A 15,891-nucleotide genomic window follows, 5' to 3' on the forward strand; every position below is an offset into this window, starting at 1 on the left:
CTAGAGTGTTGGTAGGTGGTGGCCGAGGAACCTCTAGTATCTGTGTCTGAGATCTTTCTCTATTCCTCTGACAAATTCTAAACTCTAATTCCAACACCTGGGAAATTACTTCCTCCAAAGTTCTGCCCAACTGTTGTATAGTTACCAGGTGATCCTTTATTTCTTTAGTAAAAGTGGAGAAACCAAAGTCGGAACCAGAACAGTACGAAGAGGTAGAAGGCGTAGCGCAACTAAGTAGCTCGAAAGGAAAACCAATACTGAGCGAGGAGGTAGGGAAAGACTAGTGCTTAAATACAAAATGAGACGGAGGTGTGGTGGTGAAAGCGTACACTGATAGGTAGACTAATGAACTAAGACTACGCCTTCTTCTGCCTCTTTCGTTGCCGGGAGGCAGGGATCGTAACACATGGTTCTAGTGTAATACTGCTACTACAGCTACTAATACTGCTGCCACTGACACAACTGCTAATACCACTACTACCATTACTACTACGACCGTGACTTCAGATTCTAATACTAATTCTGATACTAATACTCCTGCTACTATTACTGCTGTCATTACTACTAATAGTGATAAAAACAGAGCACTCACAGCTCTGTAGACATTGGTCTGGACTCTAGAAAGTGATTCCATTTGCAAGCAGCTCTGGACCTCAACACCTGTTGATGGGTCACTTCTATCAGACACAACATTGGAGCCCAAGCCCACCTACAAACACATTCACACACACTGACACTACACATACTGACTAACACCATACACATTTATACACACAATCAGACACATACATGCACAAATACAAACTAGCACACATTCACAGACACACACATACTGTAGACACTACACTCAGAGATACACACCCACACACTGATACGCACACATTTACAGAATCACACATAGACAGTACACATACTCACAGACACAAACTCACACACTGATGGACATCACATACACTCTTACCTACAGTTACACTATAACAAACACTAACAAAAATACCACTAATATTACAACAGTAACACTATCACTATGACTAACACTATCATTATTACTAACTATAACACAAAGTTACTACTACACTACTAATACTAATAATAACAGTAATAATTCAGGTGGGTAGCTGCGTCAGCATGCGTAGGCTGCAAAGGAACAAGTAATAGGTTTTATTCCATGCTGAAAAAAAGAAGAAAGAGAGAAAGAGAGAGTGTGACACCTGAAGAAGGCTCCACGGCCGAAACGTTGTGTTCTCTTTCTTCTTTTTTTCAGCATGGAATAAAACCTATTACTTGTTCCATAACAGTAATAATATCACTAAAACTAACATGACTACTAGTGTAAATAGTCTAACAGTATATCCATAATAAGCACTAATATTAACATGAATACTAGCATTAACATTAAAACTACCAGTTGTACTCTCACTAATATTAACATGAATACACTAGTATTAGTATTAGTAGCTGTCCGTGACGTCACACCGCTGTTTGTGATGAAGGCGAGACACCTAACCGGGCACAGTGACTCGGCGCGTGTCGCCGTGGTTACCATACTTATGATTTGTAAACAAATGGAAAATGCATTTTAACTGTTACTTAAACAAATTTATCAACTTGGAATATAATTATCTAGCTCTAGGATTAAATTCCTAAATAATAATTTGAATAACCATTCTTTAATTTCGGATTGAACATTATTAACACTAAACGCACTATGGTACTGTAATTGATCGATACAGGCGGTATTGACCGTTTTCTAGATATTTTAAACAGGGTCAAGAAATGGAAACGAATCAGTACTCACCAGTCGATGAAGTTAATCGTTTATTCTATGGTTCTTCAGTTGAATTAATAGGTTGTCAATAGATAAGTGATCAATAACTCTCTGCAGTGCGCTCCGCGCACCTCCCGCGGTCTCACTCACTGATCCCAGCGCTCTGGCTGGTGTCTCTGACGTCACAGTGCTCTTTCTGACATAAACAGATGCAGCCATTCAAAACAAGTGGGCGGTACCGCATTATTTTGCGGTGGGCTTTACGCAGTCCACCGCGAGTTACCGTAAATTATCCTATAATACCGCAAAAAAATAATAGTATCCGGAATTTCCGCAAGGTGGAGCTAATGAACCTCTCATGTTTGAGCTGTCGCCATCAAAGTCTTTAATCACAGCACGCGTCGGCTTCCAGCATGCTGGGTCGGGACACGATGCCGGGGGTTGGAGAGAGCGATGTCTTCCTCGTTAGTATGGTGGCAAGTATCCCCGCCTGTCACGCGGGAGACCGGGGTTCGATTCCCTGACGGGGAGTAGCTTTTCTTTCACCTCCTTAGAGAAATGACTGCCTTTCACTTCTCTGTTTTCTTTCACAGCGTCGTGCACCTTTTCATTGCTCTCGCTTTCAGAGCCTCCGCACGGCACACGACTCGACATCAGGAAGCACATTGAAGTGAAAGCAGGAAGCGCTGCGACATGCACTGTGCAGATCCCGCCACACTAAGAGGTGAGTGGGTCTGTTCGATGCACAAAGAACGCTTTGATAAGCGTCAAAGGCAAGTCATTCCGAGTTGGTTGTTTGTGTTTTCCGTTCAGACGCGAAATGCTGAAATGATCTCTCGGCTCCTCGGTTGTCATTTCTGCTCCATTAAGGAATCACAGCACGCGTCGGCTTCCAGCACGGTGGGTCGGGACACGATGCCGGGGGTCGGAGAGAGCGATGTCTTCCTCGTTAGTATAGGACCTGTCACCTGTCCCCACCTGTCACGAGGGAGACCGGGGTACATCAGGACGCGCATTGAAGTGAAAGCAGGATGCGCTGCGACATGCACTGTGCAGATCCCGCCACACTAAGAGGTGAGTGGGTCTGTTCGATCACAGCGCTAGGCGAATCCCCAATCCCCTTTTGTGCGTGGCGACAAAAGAAGTCTGTTTCCGCCCGGTTTCGAACCGGGGACCTTTCGCGTGTGAGGCGAACGTGATAACCACTACACCACGGAAACAGTGGTAAGACGTGCCCAGCGGCCCAGTGCTGAGCTTCGCCAATGCGATTCAGCTGCTTCCAGTGCCTTTATTGGAGTGCGCTGATGGACCGTGCTCTCTCTCCAGAGACCAGCACGCCTGTCATGGACGGAGCAGGAAAGGCGGCGCCACATTTTACAGCCCTCTCCACGCAATCGACGAAATCGGGCTACTGAAGTGGAGAAAATCGCCTCTCCAGAAAGTGCAAATATCATCTTGGAGAGTATAAATCCTATTGCCGAAGGTCAGCCCTGTCTACCAGAGTAGCCCTCCCACAGTGATGATCAGCTCGTCTCACACGCGAGAAGTTTCGGTTGGAAACAAGCGCCCCCTCTTCTCGCACGTTTTGCACGTTCGAGTGGTTTTAATGCGGCTCCTTCGTACACGGTGCTGATCTTTTGGAAAGCAGGAGGCAAAACCGACACGTTCTCATACCGGGAGTCGAACCCGTGCCGCCTGGGTGAAAACCAGGAAACCTACACCCTACACCATATGGCAGCGAACAACCACGTTGTTCCCGGCATCATGCAAGCAAACTACATAAATATGAGAAAACACGCAAGAGAGTTGTCACTCAGAGTGTCGAAGGGTCGATGTATACTGGGGCTCAGTTGAAATGCAACGTCAGGACTTTTCCGAATTATGTCACACAAAGATAATTTACTACTTGCACGAATGAAGGCAAAAAAAGCCAATCGATGTGAACGAACGGCGCTTTGCAGAGGAGTACTGCCTGACTGGATCGTTGATGAACGACAGAGGCCACTCCGACCTCTTCTCGGTTTTCTTCAATGACTTACTAAGGATCTTCTTCACATTCGCCCATGCAGGGGAAGCCAGTTACACCAAAGCAAACGCAGGGAAGTGCATTTCAAGCAGAGACCAGGAGGGACTTGTTTACACCGAGAGTGGTCGGAGAATGGAACAATGCGCCCAGCCCTGTTGCTGGAGCCGATTCTTGATGAGATCTTGGGCTCACTAAGAGGCCCCCGCTGGATGCTAATCTTTCTGTTGTTCTTGCAGGTCCTGCGCTGCTTTTAAGCCGACAGAGCTCGTCCTGGTCTGTCGGCACAGCCCAATTGCAAATGATCAGCTCCGCGTACAGAAGGAACGTGCGTTTGGTACAAGAGTGCACGAAGGCACCGGAAATACATTGGGAACAAATGACCGGTCGCTCAAGACCTCTGTGAAGTACAGGAGCGTGCAAAACGAGGCTGTTTCCGCCCGGTCTCGAACCAGGGACCTTTTGCGTGTTAGGCAAACGTGATAGCCGCTACACTACGGAAACCTGTAGGGAATGCTGCTGGTGTCTCACTTGCGTTTCGGGCTGAGAAAGCGACGCGTCACTTTAGGTAGGGGGAGCTGGAGAGAAGAACAAAGGGCGCGATGAAACAAAATGCCGAAACCCGGGATCAAACCATGGACCTTTAGATCTTCAGTCTAACGCTCTCCCAAATGAGCTATTTCGGCGGTGCGCAGAGCCCACGGCCACCTGCTCCAGCCTTCCTGTGTTGCGGCATGAGCGCACCAAGAGGAGCGGGAGAGTGTTGCAGGAACGTCACTCAGAAGGAAAGCCACCCAGCTGCGCCCTCTGAGCTCTGTCCAGTGCATCTTCCTCGCATGGACTCCTGCCTGCGACGGGCAGGAAACAATTAACAAGAACAGAACAACACCCCATGGGTGTCTCATGACCACACCTTAGGTTGTGACACATGCAGGTGTGAGGGGTTGCCAGGCTACTTTGGAGCAGAGCTTGGGCGGAGGGGGGGCGGGAAAGCAGACAAAGAGGTGACACCTCAAGGTCTGCACGATCACAGCTCTCCGCCGCCCCAGGCTTCCGCTCGATAAGCTACTGGACACACCCGCCCCTCCTCACACAGACCGTGGAAAAGCCCCCGAGTGGGAGGGCTCTCTCTTCCTCCCAGGAGCTCTTGGACACGACGCACAGACAGAGCGCGGGGAGCCGCCGCCTGCAAACACGGCTCCAGGCAGGACTCCACTCCGCAGGAGCCGCAGAGCAGAGGAGATGGGGGCAGCTTAGATCCAGTGCAGAGACCTGATCTGTTGTTGCTGTGTACGCTGTCCTTTCTGTTCTCGGGGTAGGACATCAGGAAGCACATTGAAGCGCTGCGACATGCACTGTACAGATCCTGCCACTACTGGGCCCGATTTCCCCGGATTGAAACCGGGCGGAAACAGGCCCGTTTCGTTTGTTGCCACGCACACTGTTTGGGGATTCGCCTAGCGCTGTGATCGAACAGACCCACTCACCTCTTAGTGTGGCGGGATCTGCACAGTGGATGTCGCAGCGCATCCTGCTTTCACTTCAATGCATGTCCTGATGTACCCTGGTCTCCCGCGTGACAGGTGGGGATATTTGCCACTATACTAACGAGGAAGACAACGCTCTCTGCTTAGTGTGTAAAACACTTACTTGCAGCATTGTGGGTGCTGTGGTTTAAATGCTATTGGTTTGTGAACAGAATACCCCTATCCAAGTACATTGTGCCACATTAAATAAACACACGAGAAAAAGAGATTCAGAACGCAAAGCTGTGTCAGTGTTCTGTGTAAAAAATCAGTTTGAACATCATGGGAGCTGTTTTTAATAAGCTGCTGAGTAAAGAATATTTTAATCTTCCTGCTGTCAGTAGTATTGTGAATATAGTTGACTCTTACCCGAATGAAAACAGAACGTAAAGGAAGGGTTTCAGAATTCAGACAAAGCTTTATTCCCGTGCTTACAGTCTGAGTAATTGGAGACTGCGCTATTCTGTTGCCTATGGTCATATACGGGTTTTTCGCATGAAGCCATATTGAACAGTATTTCTCGCGTTGTGAACTTGTGCACACAGCGGTCCCCCGGGTTCCAGTAGTGCGTAATTACGCATCGATGAAAAACCGGAGGTTTAAAAAAAGATAATTAGCTCACTGATACTTTGATGTAGAGGCTGTGGAAATATCCACATGTCGTGGTCTTTTAAATGCATTTGGTTTTAAGGCGTTCTGTGCTTCCGTTGCGAAGATATGGACAAAAGAATATTCGTGCTTGGTCAAACAAATGTCATATAAACGAAAAAGTAAAGGCTGAGAAAGCATTCACAATGTATTTTATACACAAAGCAAGTATTCTCGCGTATTCTAAGAGGTTTCGTGTAAACGCTACAGGCGTGCCAAAATCGTTTTCGAACTTCAAGCTAACTTTTCCCCGGTCTGGTACCATAGGTCACGTAGCTTAAAATCCCAGTCATGTTTTTTTTCCTATCTTGTGGTACATAACGTACCATTTCGGACTATCACAAAGGGCTTGATTTCGTTAAATGCATGTATTAATTTCCTTTCTGGAAAACTTGTATTTCAAGAAATTCACACAGCTTGCGAGAAATGAAATTCAATTCTTGATTATCAGTGCAGAAGAAATATTGCCAGCTGGCAAAAAAATATATTTTTTTAACCGGAAAGTTGTGAGGTGAGACAGGGACCCACCATTCCGTCTGTGTGGCTCGTTTGGTTGTTAACTGAAAGGTTGGTGGTTCGAGTCCACCCAGGGATGGGTTTCTTTTGCGATGTAAACATTGTCTTCGCAAAGGTCGATTGGATTTCTAAGCGAAACCTTAACCATTTTAATATTTGCAGGAAATGCGAGTGCTTAACACGTGTCTGAATCACCGGGAAATGTCCGATTACTGTATGCCCAACATCGCAACTCCCCAGGAAACCAAATTCACCCAAGAAAAAGTCGAGTCGTCATTTATACCCCCGTTGCATCCTCTGCTGAAATATTTTAAAAATACAATGCAGATTTGTTTAAGAACTTGCAAGCTTTGTTACATTAGCACCGTGCATTTGGACTTCGATATTTTGACACATTTACCTTAATTTTAAACATAAATACTGTACAATCTATTGTAATTTTGTTGTACTATTAAAATATGTTAGCTGAGGATGCAAAGGGGTGAAAGGGGAAGGTCAGAGGTGTAGTAACACCAAGGTTAGGATTGGTGGAGGTGATAAGGATGTTGATGGTTTTTCTCTGTAGAGAATTTTGAGTTTTTTATCCTTCTCTGAAGTGAGAAACTGGAAGAGTTGGGAGTTGAGGGGTCTGATGAGGTTAGTTATGAAAGGAAGTTGATGTGGAGCTGTTAGCCGTAAAAACTCCTTAATGTCTTTGATGTTGTCATCAGCGATAAACTGCATTCAGCAAAGATAAAAAGAAAATTATCTTTGCTTTCTGCCCTGTCTTTCTCACACCTGAAGAAGGCTCCACAGCCGAAACATTGTGATTCTTTTCTTCTCTTTTCAGCAGGAATAGTCCTTTACTTGTTCCTTTGCAGCCTACGCATGCTGACGCAGCTACCCACCCGATAGCTAACATTCCTATAATCACAACTATGAATGTCCACTTTGGGTATTTTTTCCATGATTATTTATTATTATTATTTATTCTGTCATTGAAGCATATTTTATGTCATACTGAAGTGTCCTAATCACTGAAAAAATATTTTTTTAATTTAGAAAGTAAGAAAATGATAAATCACTAGGAATTGCATTTAGCCTGTTCTGATCTAGATTTTCTATATACTTTAACATGCCATGTTCACAATGTCACAACTCATAAATGAAACAGTGAAGTGTTGTAATTACAAATGTACATAGTGTCGGGACATTGAGATGTTTTGGTAATGAGGAAGGAGGGACATACAATGTTCACAGGGTCAAATTTATAAAACGCTACAGTAAAATTTCTTGTATTTCGGGATTATGAGAGCCTGTTACATTGTGTCTCACACCTCAGTGTCAGAATTTTGAGACATTTTTATAACCAGAGGTAGGTTCATAGCAATAAGCAGAAAGTGCGATCATCCTTTGCTCATCCTCGGTTAACCATATATTCTCATATGCCATGTTCTGAATGTCCCATTTAAAACTGCTATATTAAAATTAAGACTTTTTTATGATCAGAAGGCAAGGTTGTGGTAAATATGCATAAAGTGCAAGTGAACTTATGTTTTGCCTTTGTCTTGTTATTGTGAGTTTTGAAAATTGGTTTTCGATTTTCTGAAATGCGTTTCACACAAAAATGCAATTTGGATAGTCACTACTTATATATTCCCCTTAACTGAGGATATGTACAGTAATCCATCCCGATTAGTACTTTTAAAAATTACTGTAGAGAGAGCCATCAGAAAGGGAATGAAAACTTGCATTAAACAAAATCAAGCTGCATGTAATCATCCATAGTGATACATTTTGTAAGACAAGACAGGAAGAAAGACACTGGTGGGATTTGAATGCAGAATCTCCTGTTTAATAGGAAAACACTTTAACCAAATCAGCCAAGATGCTGTCAGAGTATTAACATCATGTCTGCGTCAGTGATTACAGCTGACTAATGCTTGAGGACAGTTCACTGTGAACAAGTCAGCCTGCATAATGAGGGGGAAGAGACTGACCTCTGTGATGCACTATAGAGTTACATCAACCTTCTATCCAACTGTTCTATGCTGCATTCTACCCTAGTGGTAAATATTGGTTTCCGTGCGTGTAATATTCCTTTTTTTGTCAAATTTTATCAAGCACAAATTTTGCTGTTGAAAATAAGCCTTGTGGTTTTCAATGTTGTGATCCTTTTACCCCAGTGTCACCAAAATTGATACATTGTGCTTTGGCAATTCTTCAGGCTATATTGTTTAGAGGAGCTCAGTTGAATTAGTTTATATAAAGTATTTATTTTCCCTTTAATCCTTTAAAACATATTACATTTTCAAAACATTGTATCTTTCTTCCTACTATTTGTAGCGGCAATGCTTATTAATAAGACAGAATTAAGTGTTGCTGTGCTTTCCCAAATGAGGCACCATCTCTCTCTTCAAGCTATTCAGGCAGGCTGATTTAAAGATGTTTTCTTTTGATAAGGGACAGCTCCCAAATGGGGATGCATTTAGCTAAGCCTAGCTATCATGATCAGTGGGCATCCATTGGGGCCTATCTGTCTAGGGAGTGCCAGATGGACATCTGGACTGCATTCCTAAGTGTCAGGAGTAAGTGACTCATATCTCACCTTGATCAACCAATCAGGGACTGGTAGGGCCGAGTAACCCACGTGGGTCTCTGATGCCCATGAAACTTTCATCCAATGAACGAGCTGAAGTTCCTCCAGGTAAAAACAGGCAACACAGAGCTCCAAGACTATTCTAAAGGGAATTCAAAGGAGAATTCCAGGAGTGTGAGAAAATTCCAGGGCGGGACGGCCCAGGAGCAGAAAGGCTGCCAAGGGCAGGACATTCTCGCAGCGCGCCTCCTGACCATCCTGAGACTCAGCCCGGACAACCACGGAACGGCCAGTGTGTCTGAGTGCCAGAACTTTCCTTTGTTCTAAGAGTCTAGAGCGGAGGTTGCCAGAGAGTAACCAGAGGATCCACCCGAGCAGGCCTCGTGAACAGGTCGGAACTGTGGACAGCTGAATCACTATTCAGAACTAGCTCTTCATCAGGAACGAACCGGTCCACTTCCTGACTTGCTGGGACTCACAGTCATCTTTTCTCCTGTGTGCAAACTTTGCTAGTTAAAGCCAACACTAACTAGCTGGTCAGTGAGCATCAGCAGCGCACCGTCACAAGCCGCACAGCACAGCCTGGCACCGAGGCAGAGAGCGCGGATTGGACAGCAACAGCCTGCAACTGTTTCTTTGTGCCCGCAGGAGATCTGAATCCCCAGAGATTGGATGAGTATTCAACTTCAATGCATTACAGCTCGAGAATTCAATTGTTATCCCAAACAGTTGATATCAATTTAATTCCTAAGAGTTATGTACTTGTTTTGAGTATCTAATGTAGAAGTTGTAACCAAGTTCAATTACGAAATGGTCTAAATGAATGATATACTGAACGTATGTCCTCTTGATATATGTAACTCTTGGTAACTGACTGAATATATACCCTTCTCGATAAGATCTGTTAGGTTTATATGCATATTCCATATATTAAGAAATGTATCCTCGTGTATTAGTACCTGTGTGTGTGCATTGTTTGAGTTATATCGCATGGTTGGATTCTAAAGCCATTAAAAGAATCATTTTGTGATTTACTGCTACAATTAATAATTGTCCCAGTAAATGCCCAAGCCCTACAGAACTGGTGCCTTCAGAGAGCACACTACATAGTGATGACATCTTTCTGTATGATCAGGACAGGAGCTGCAGGTCCACTGTGTTGTGGCTGCAGTACAATTTTAGCTTATTATTATAATACTTTTTAACAGCGACAGAATCTTAAGATCACAAGGTGTTTACGATATTATTTCAGTATTAAGCTGTTACTACATTCGGAACTGTCCCATAGGATTCAGTGTTCCATTAGTTTGGCACTAAACTGCTTAGTCTATTGCAGGAATTGTACTTAGTCCTGTCCTGTAGTGTCATCTAGAGAGCAGCAGCTGTTTCCTTGGGCTCATTGCAATTGGGAACATTGTGATTATTGAGCAGGGGACTAAAGTCAGCAGACGAGCGCGTTGCAAATCGGTAGTAATCTGGCGTACAGAGCTGCATGCTAATCTCTGGATCATCTCCAGTTAATGCGATGCTGTTCTTACCTTGCAATTGACCCAATCTGACTACTGGCACCAACCCTGTTATTACAAAGAAACTTCTTGTGTACCTACCGTGATACATAAGTTTGGTGGAGAGGTTTGGCAGCCCATATTCAGTCAAAGATGTGTGTGCAGATCACTGTGATATATAGGCATCAACAAACTGACAAATACAATATTAAATGTTTAACTGATAAAGCCCAAATGAACCAAACCTGTATAAATTAGTGGTGGAAAGGAGTCTTTATATATAGCAAAAGGTCTCTGATCCTTTGGTAAGAACGATGGGTATATAACCCATTGTCCTCAATATTAGAAATGAATCCTTGAGCATTGCCGTTGTACCAACGATCCTCAAAAGTGCTGCCATTACCACTGTTCCATAAAATCCTAACATTACCTGTCTTGCATAAATTGTAGAACATGTCATCACATTTCAGTTGCTTCTCAGTAGCAGTTTGATCTATTATCACCCTACTCCCCACATCATAACCTTAGCTCTTCTAATTCTAGTCTCCTAACTGTCCCCCAAGCCTGTCTACACTGTATGGGTGACAGGGCCTTCTGCTGTTATGCCCCCAAGCTCTGGAACTCTCTCCTCAAGGATACCAGAGTCACCTTCCCTAAACTCCTTCAAATTCAGACTCAACACCTTCTTCTGTAGAAGAGCCTTTACTGAACTGGTTCTATTCTTTACTCCTCTGCTTCTACTTTTCTCCTCAATCTATTGGAATTGTTTTATCCTGTGTATTCTAATTGTAATTTTGTCAAGTGCTTTGAGAAGCCACCTTCGGAACCATTATATAAAATAGTTTATTCTAAATCCTTGAAACTTTAATAGGGCACTGCAGTAGGGCTAAAAATTGACAGCCTTAGTGGGCCATCATGATTTGTGCAAATTATAGGTAGTCACAAAGGAAGACTAGGATTCACTTGAAATCCATGACACGGGACACTGAAACAGTGGAGAGGCTTTGTGTAGTAAGCGTTCAGTCTCAATCTACACCATCTGTGCTGCTGGTAGAGGTAGTTGTGAACACCTGTCTTCCGGATCAAGTACTGGGATCTCCAGTCTCAATCCTAATACTTATGACTGTCCACTACCACTGCTGTGAAACCAACACCCATAACATAAGACCTCCGAGATTCTAACTGTACCATTATTCACTGATGTTTGCACACCAGTATTGTTCCTCTGCTAAGGAAGGAAGGCCTACTTTACACCAAGCCCCTGTTGACAATTCCTTCCTTGTGTTTATTTTAGTCAGTTTGTGCAGCCCAGAATAGGACATCAGATCTCACTCTTACTGGGCACTACAGTAGCAACTCACTCCATAACCACTACCCCTCTCGGAAACAGGAGGATTTCCAGTATATTGAACACCTCTGTCTCTCCCACAGTAAAAAAAAGTCACAATGACCTGCCCAAGGAATAGTGCGGCCATCTTCCCCCAGTACAATGCTTTATAACTCCAGCCATTTTCAGTCCTCATTGGCAGCAATACAGGAAGCATTCTTGAATGGGGAACCCCCACAAATACAGTACTTTAATTTATTAATGGTTCTCACTTCCCTTGAATTCCTCCACCCCATTCAAACCTGTAAACCATAAAGAAACAAGGGCAGGCAGAAGGGTCTTTCACAGCTTTATTGAAATGATGCCATTACAAGGCGACTGGAGGCAGGAGAGTCACAAGGGCCAGGCTGGAGCCTTCATTCAGGCACCTGGGGAGGAAGAAGGAGAACAATCAAGCTGAACTGCAGGACACCCACCCCTACAGGAGCTCCTCCTGCCAGACCCTACCTGTCCACTGGCCAACATCTCCAAAGTCCTCTGCTCCCTCCACATCCTCACTGGTGCTCTCAGCATCTTCACTGGAGATCGGAGGGTCTCCCTCCTCATCCTCAGTCCAGTCAGCTCCCACATCCAGAGGAGCTTCTACTGGTGCCACAGCCACCCGACTGCTGGTCACCAGGCTCCTGGTACCTGTGGACAAGTAACACCCAGGAGTGAGGGATCTGCTATACCCAGAGACCCACAGTCTACTCATCTAAACAGTCCCTTTGTCCAGCACGGGATCATTCCTCAGTTATCCAAGCATGGTTGTCTCCTGGGCAGAGATGCATCCACAAGGGATAGAGAACCAGACCCACCTTCATTCCGACTGCCAGCACACCTGGACTCACAGCAGGCACAGACCTCATGGTCACCATACAGCTCCTCCCACCTGGAGGAGAGGAGGACAGGTGAGGCCTCCACCTGGCATGTCCCAGAGCACCCTCAGCAGGCTCCTTGCAGAAGTACCTCTTCGCCTCCCTGTTGTAGGTGCAGGACTTGGTCCCTGGTGTTGCTTTAGCAGGAGCCACAGCCATGACAGTGCATGTACAGCTCAGTCACTTCATGCTGCAAGAGGGAAGGTCACAGCATTAAGGGATCAAGGCCAATAGAGGGGCAGAGAAGGACCTTCTGCCATCAGTGAAGGCAAGCTGGCAGCTCTAGGCACTACAGCTGCCACAGTCTGGTGCTTAACGTAGAGAGTGGAGGGGTGAGTGTCAGGGCCATATGACAGTGCTTTAGGCAGAGAGTGGCGTGGGTGGGATGTCAGGGCCTGACCATACTCCTTTACGAAGAGAGTGGCGGGGGTTGGATGTCAGGGCCTGACGAGACTGCTTTACGCAGAGAGTGACAGGGGTGGGATGTCAGGGCCCGACGATACTGCTTTACACAGAGAGTGGCAGGGTTGGGATGTCAGGGCTAAACGACACTGTTTTACACAGAGAGTGGAGGGGTGGGTGTCAGGGCTATACGACAGTGCTTTACGCAGGGAGTCGCAGGGGTGTGATGTCAGGGCCTGACGATACTGCTTTACGCAGAGAGTGGTGGGGGTGTGATGTCAGGGCCATATGACACTGTTTTACACAGAGAGTGGAGGGGTGGGTGTCAGGGCCATATGACAGTGCCTTACGCAGGGAGTGAAGGGGTGGAATGTCAGGGCTTGATGTCACTGCTTTAAGCACAGAGTGGACGGGTGGGTGTCAGGTCCATACGACACTTCTTTACGCAGAGAGTTGCGGGATTGGGATGTCAGGGCCTGAAGATACTACTTTACGCAGTTAGTGGTGGGGGTGGGATATCAGGGCCATACGACACTTCTTTATGTAGAGAGTGGCGGGGGTGGGATGTCGGGGCTTGATGACACTGCTTTATTCAATGAGTGGAGGGGTGGGTGTCAGGGCTATACGACAGTGCTTTCCGTAGAGAGTGGTGGTGGTGTGATGTCAGGGCCATACGACACTGCTTTACACAGTGAGTGGCGGGGTTGGGATGTCAGGGATGACAACCGAGGAGCCGAGAGATCATTTCAGCATTTCGCGTCTGAACGGAAAACACAAACGACCAACTCGGAATGACTTGCCTTTGACGCTTTTCAAAGCGTTCTTTGTGCACGACGACTGCGCCACCTAGCAGATACAAATGGGTTGTACAACTTTGAACTAGCAAATGGAAGAGGGCTAAGCCCCCTCTCTTTTAGCCCAGGTTCGATCTGTCTCCCAGAATCACCAGGGCGCACGCACACACACACACCCGTGCCGTTGAAGTGCTCTGCTTCATTTCTAAGGGCAACTCAACATTCACCCCTACCCCGAGTGCAGAAAAGACAGCGTCCGCAGCAACAACAGCTCAGGTCTCTGCACAGGAGCTAAGCTGCCCCCATCTCCTCTGCTCTGCGGCTCCTGCGGAGTGGAGTCCTGCCTGGAGCCGTGTTTGCAGGCGGCAGCTCCCCGCGCCCTGTCTGTGCGTCGTGTCCAAGAGCTCCTGGGAGGAAGAGAGAGCCCTCCCACTCGGGGGCTTTTCCACGGTCTGTGTGAGGAGGGGCGGGTGTGTCCAGTAGCTTATCGAGCGGAAGCCTGGGGCGGCGGAGAGCTGTGATCGTGCAGACCTTGAGGTGTCACCTCTTTGTCTGCTTTCCCGCCCCCCCTCCGCCCAAGCTCTGCTCCAAAGTAGCCCGGCAACCCCTCACACCTGCACGTGTCACAACCTAAGGTGCGGTCATGAGACACCCATGGGGTGTCGTTCTGTTCTTGCTAATTGTTTCCTGCCCGTCGCAGGCAGGAGTCCATGCGAGGAAGATGCGCTGGACAGAGCTCAGAGGGCGCACCTGGGTGGCTTTCCTTCAGAGTGACGTTCCTGCAACACTCTCCCGCTACTCTTGGTGCGCTCATGCCGCAACACAGGAAGGCTGGAGCAGGTGGCTGTGGGCTCTCCGCACCGCCAAAATAGCTCAGTTGGGAGAGCGTTAGACTGAAGATCTACAGGTCCCTGGTTTGATCCCGGGTTTCGGCATTTTGTTTCATCGCGCCCTTTGTTCCTCTCTCCAGCGCCCCCTGCCTAAAGTGACGCGTCCCTTTCTCAGCCCGAAACACAAGCAAGACACCAGCAGCGAACCCTGCAGGTTTCCGTAGTGTAGCGGCTATCACGTTCGCCTAACATGCGAAAGGTCCCTGGTTTGAGACCGGGTGGAAGCAGCCTCGTTTTGCACGCTCCTGTACTTCACAGAGGTCTTGAACGACCGGTCATTTGTTCCCAATGTATTTCCGGTGCCTTCGTGCACTTTTGTACCAAACGCACGTTCCTTCTGTACGTGGAGCCGATCATTTGCAATTGGGCTGTGCCGACAGACCAGGACGAGCTCTGTCGGCTCAAAAGCAGCGCAGGACCTGCAAGAACAACAGAAAGATTAGCATCCAGCGGGGGCCTCTTAGTGAGCCCAAGATCTCATCAAGAATCGGCTCCAGCAACAGGGCTGGGCGCATTGTTCCATTCTCCGACCACTCTCGGTGTAAACAAGTCCCTCCTGGTCTCTGCTTGAAATGCACTTTCCTGCGTTTGCTTTGGTGTAACTGGCTTCTCCTGCATGGGCGAATGTGAAGAAGATCCTTAGTAAGTCATTGAAGAAAACCAAGAGGAGGTCGGAGTGGCCTCTGTCGTTCATCAACGATCCAGTCAGGCAGTACTCCTCCTATTCTGCCAGTATGCAGATTCGAACCGGGGTTGTTGCGGCCACAACACAAATTCTGAGCACTATACGATCACAGCAAGTTACCGAGACATACACAGCCAGTAGGAAAGGATGTACTCTCTTTGTGTGACACTAGTCGGAAAAGTCCTGACACTGCATTTCAACTGAGCCCTAGGATACATCAACCCTTCGACACTCTGAGTGCCAACTCTCTTGTGTGTTTTCTCCATCAAGCAGGTCATGAAGGCAGCAATTACAATTTGCTTACATGACGCA

General features: G+C 46.6%; 2 non-coding genes across 2 annotated transcripts; both read right to left on the bottom strand.

Moving 5' to 3' along the window:
• Positions 1-2,915: 2,915 nt before the first annotated feature.
• trnav-cac (transfer RNA valine (anticodon CAC)) lies at positions 2,916-2,988 on the bottom strand. The gene has a single exon. It is a non-coding gene; the product is annotated as a tRNA-Val (tRNA).
• Positions 2,989-4,222: 1,234 nt separating this feature from the next.
• Positions 4,223-4,295, bottom strand: trnav-aac (transfer RNA valine (anticodon AAC)). The gene has a single exon. It is a non-coding gene; the product is annotated as a tRNA-Val (tRNA).
• Between the last annotated feature and the right edge of the window lie 11,596 nt (positions 4,296-15,891).

Source organism: Atractosteus spatula, chromosome 10 (genome assembly GCF_055471065.1).
Source record: "Atractosteus spatula isolate fAtrSpa1 chromosome 10, fAtrSpa1.hap1, whole genome shotgun sequence".
Taxonomy (NCBI): domain Eukaryota; kingdom Metazoa; phylum Chordata; class Actinopteri; order Semionotiformes; family Lepisosteidae; genus Atractosteus; species Atractosteus spatula.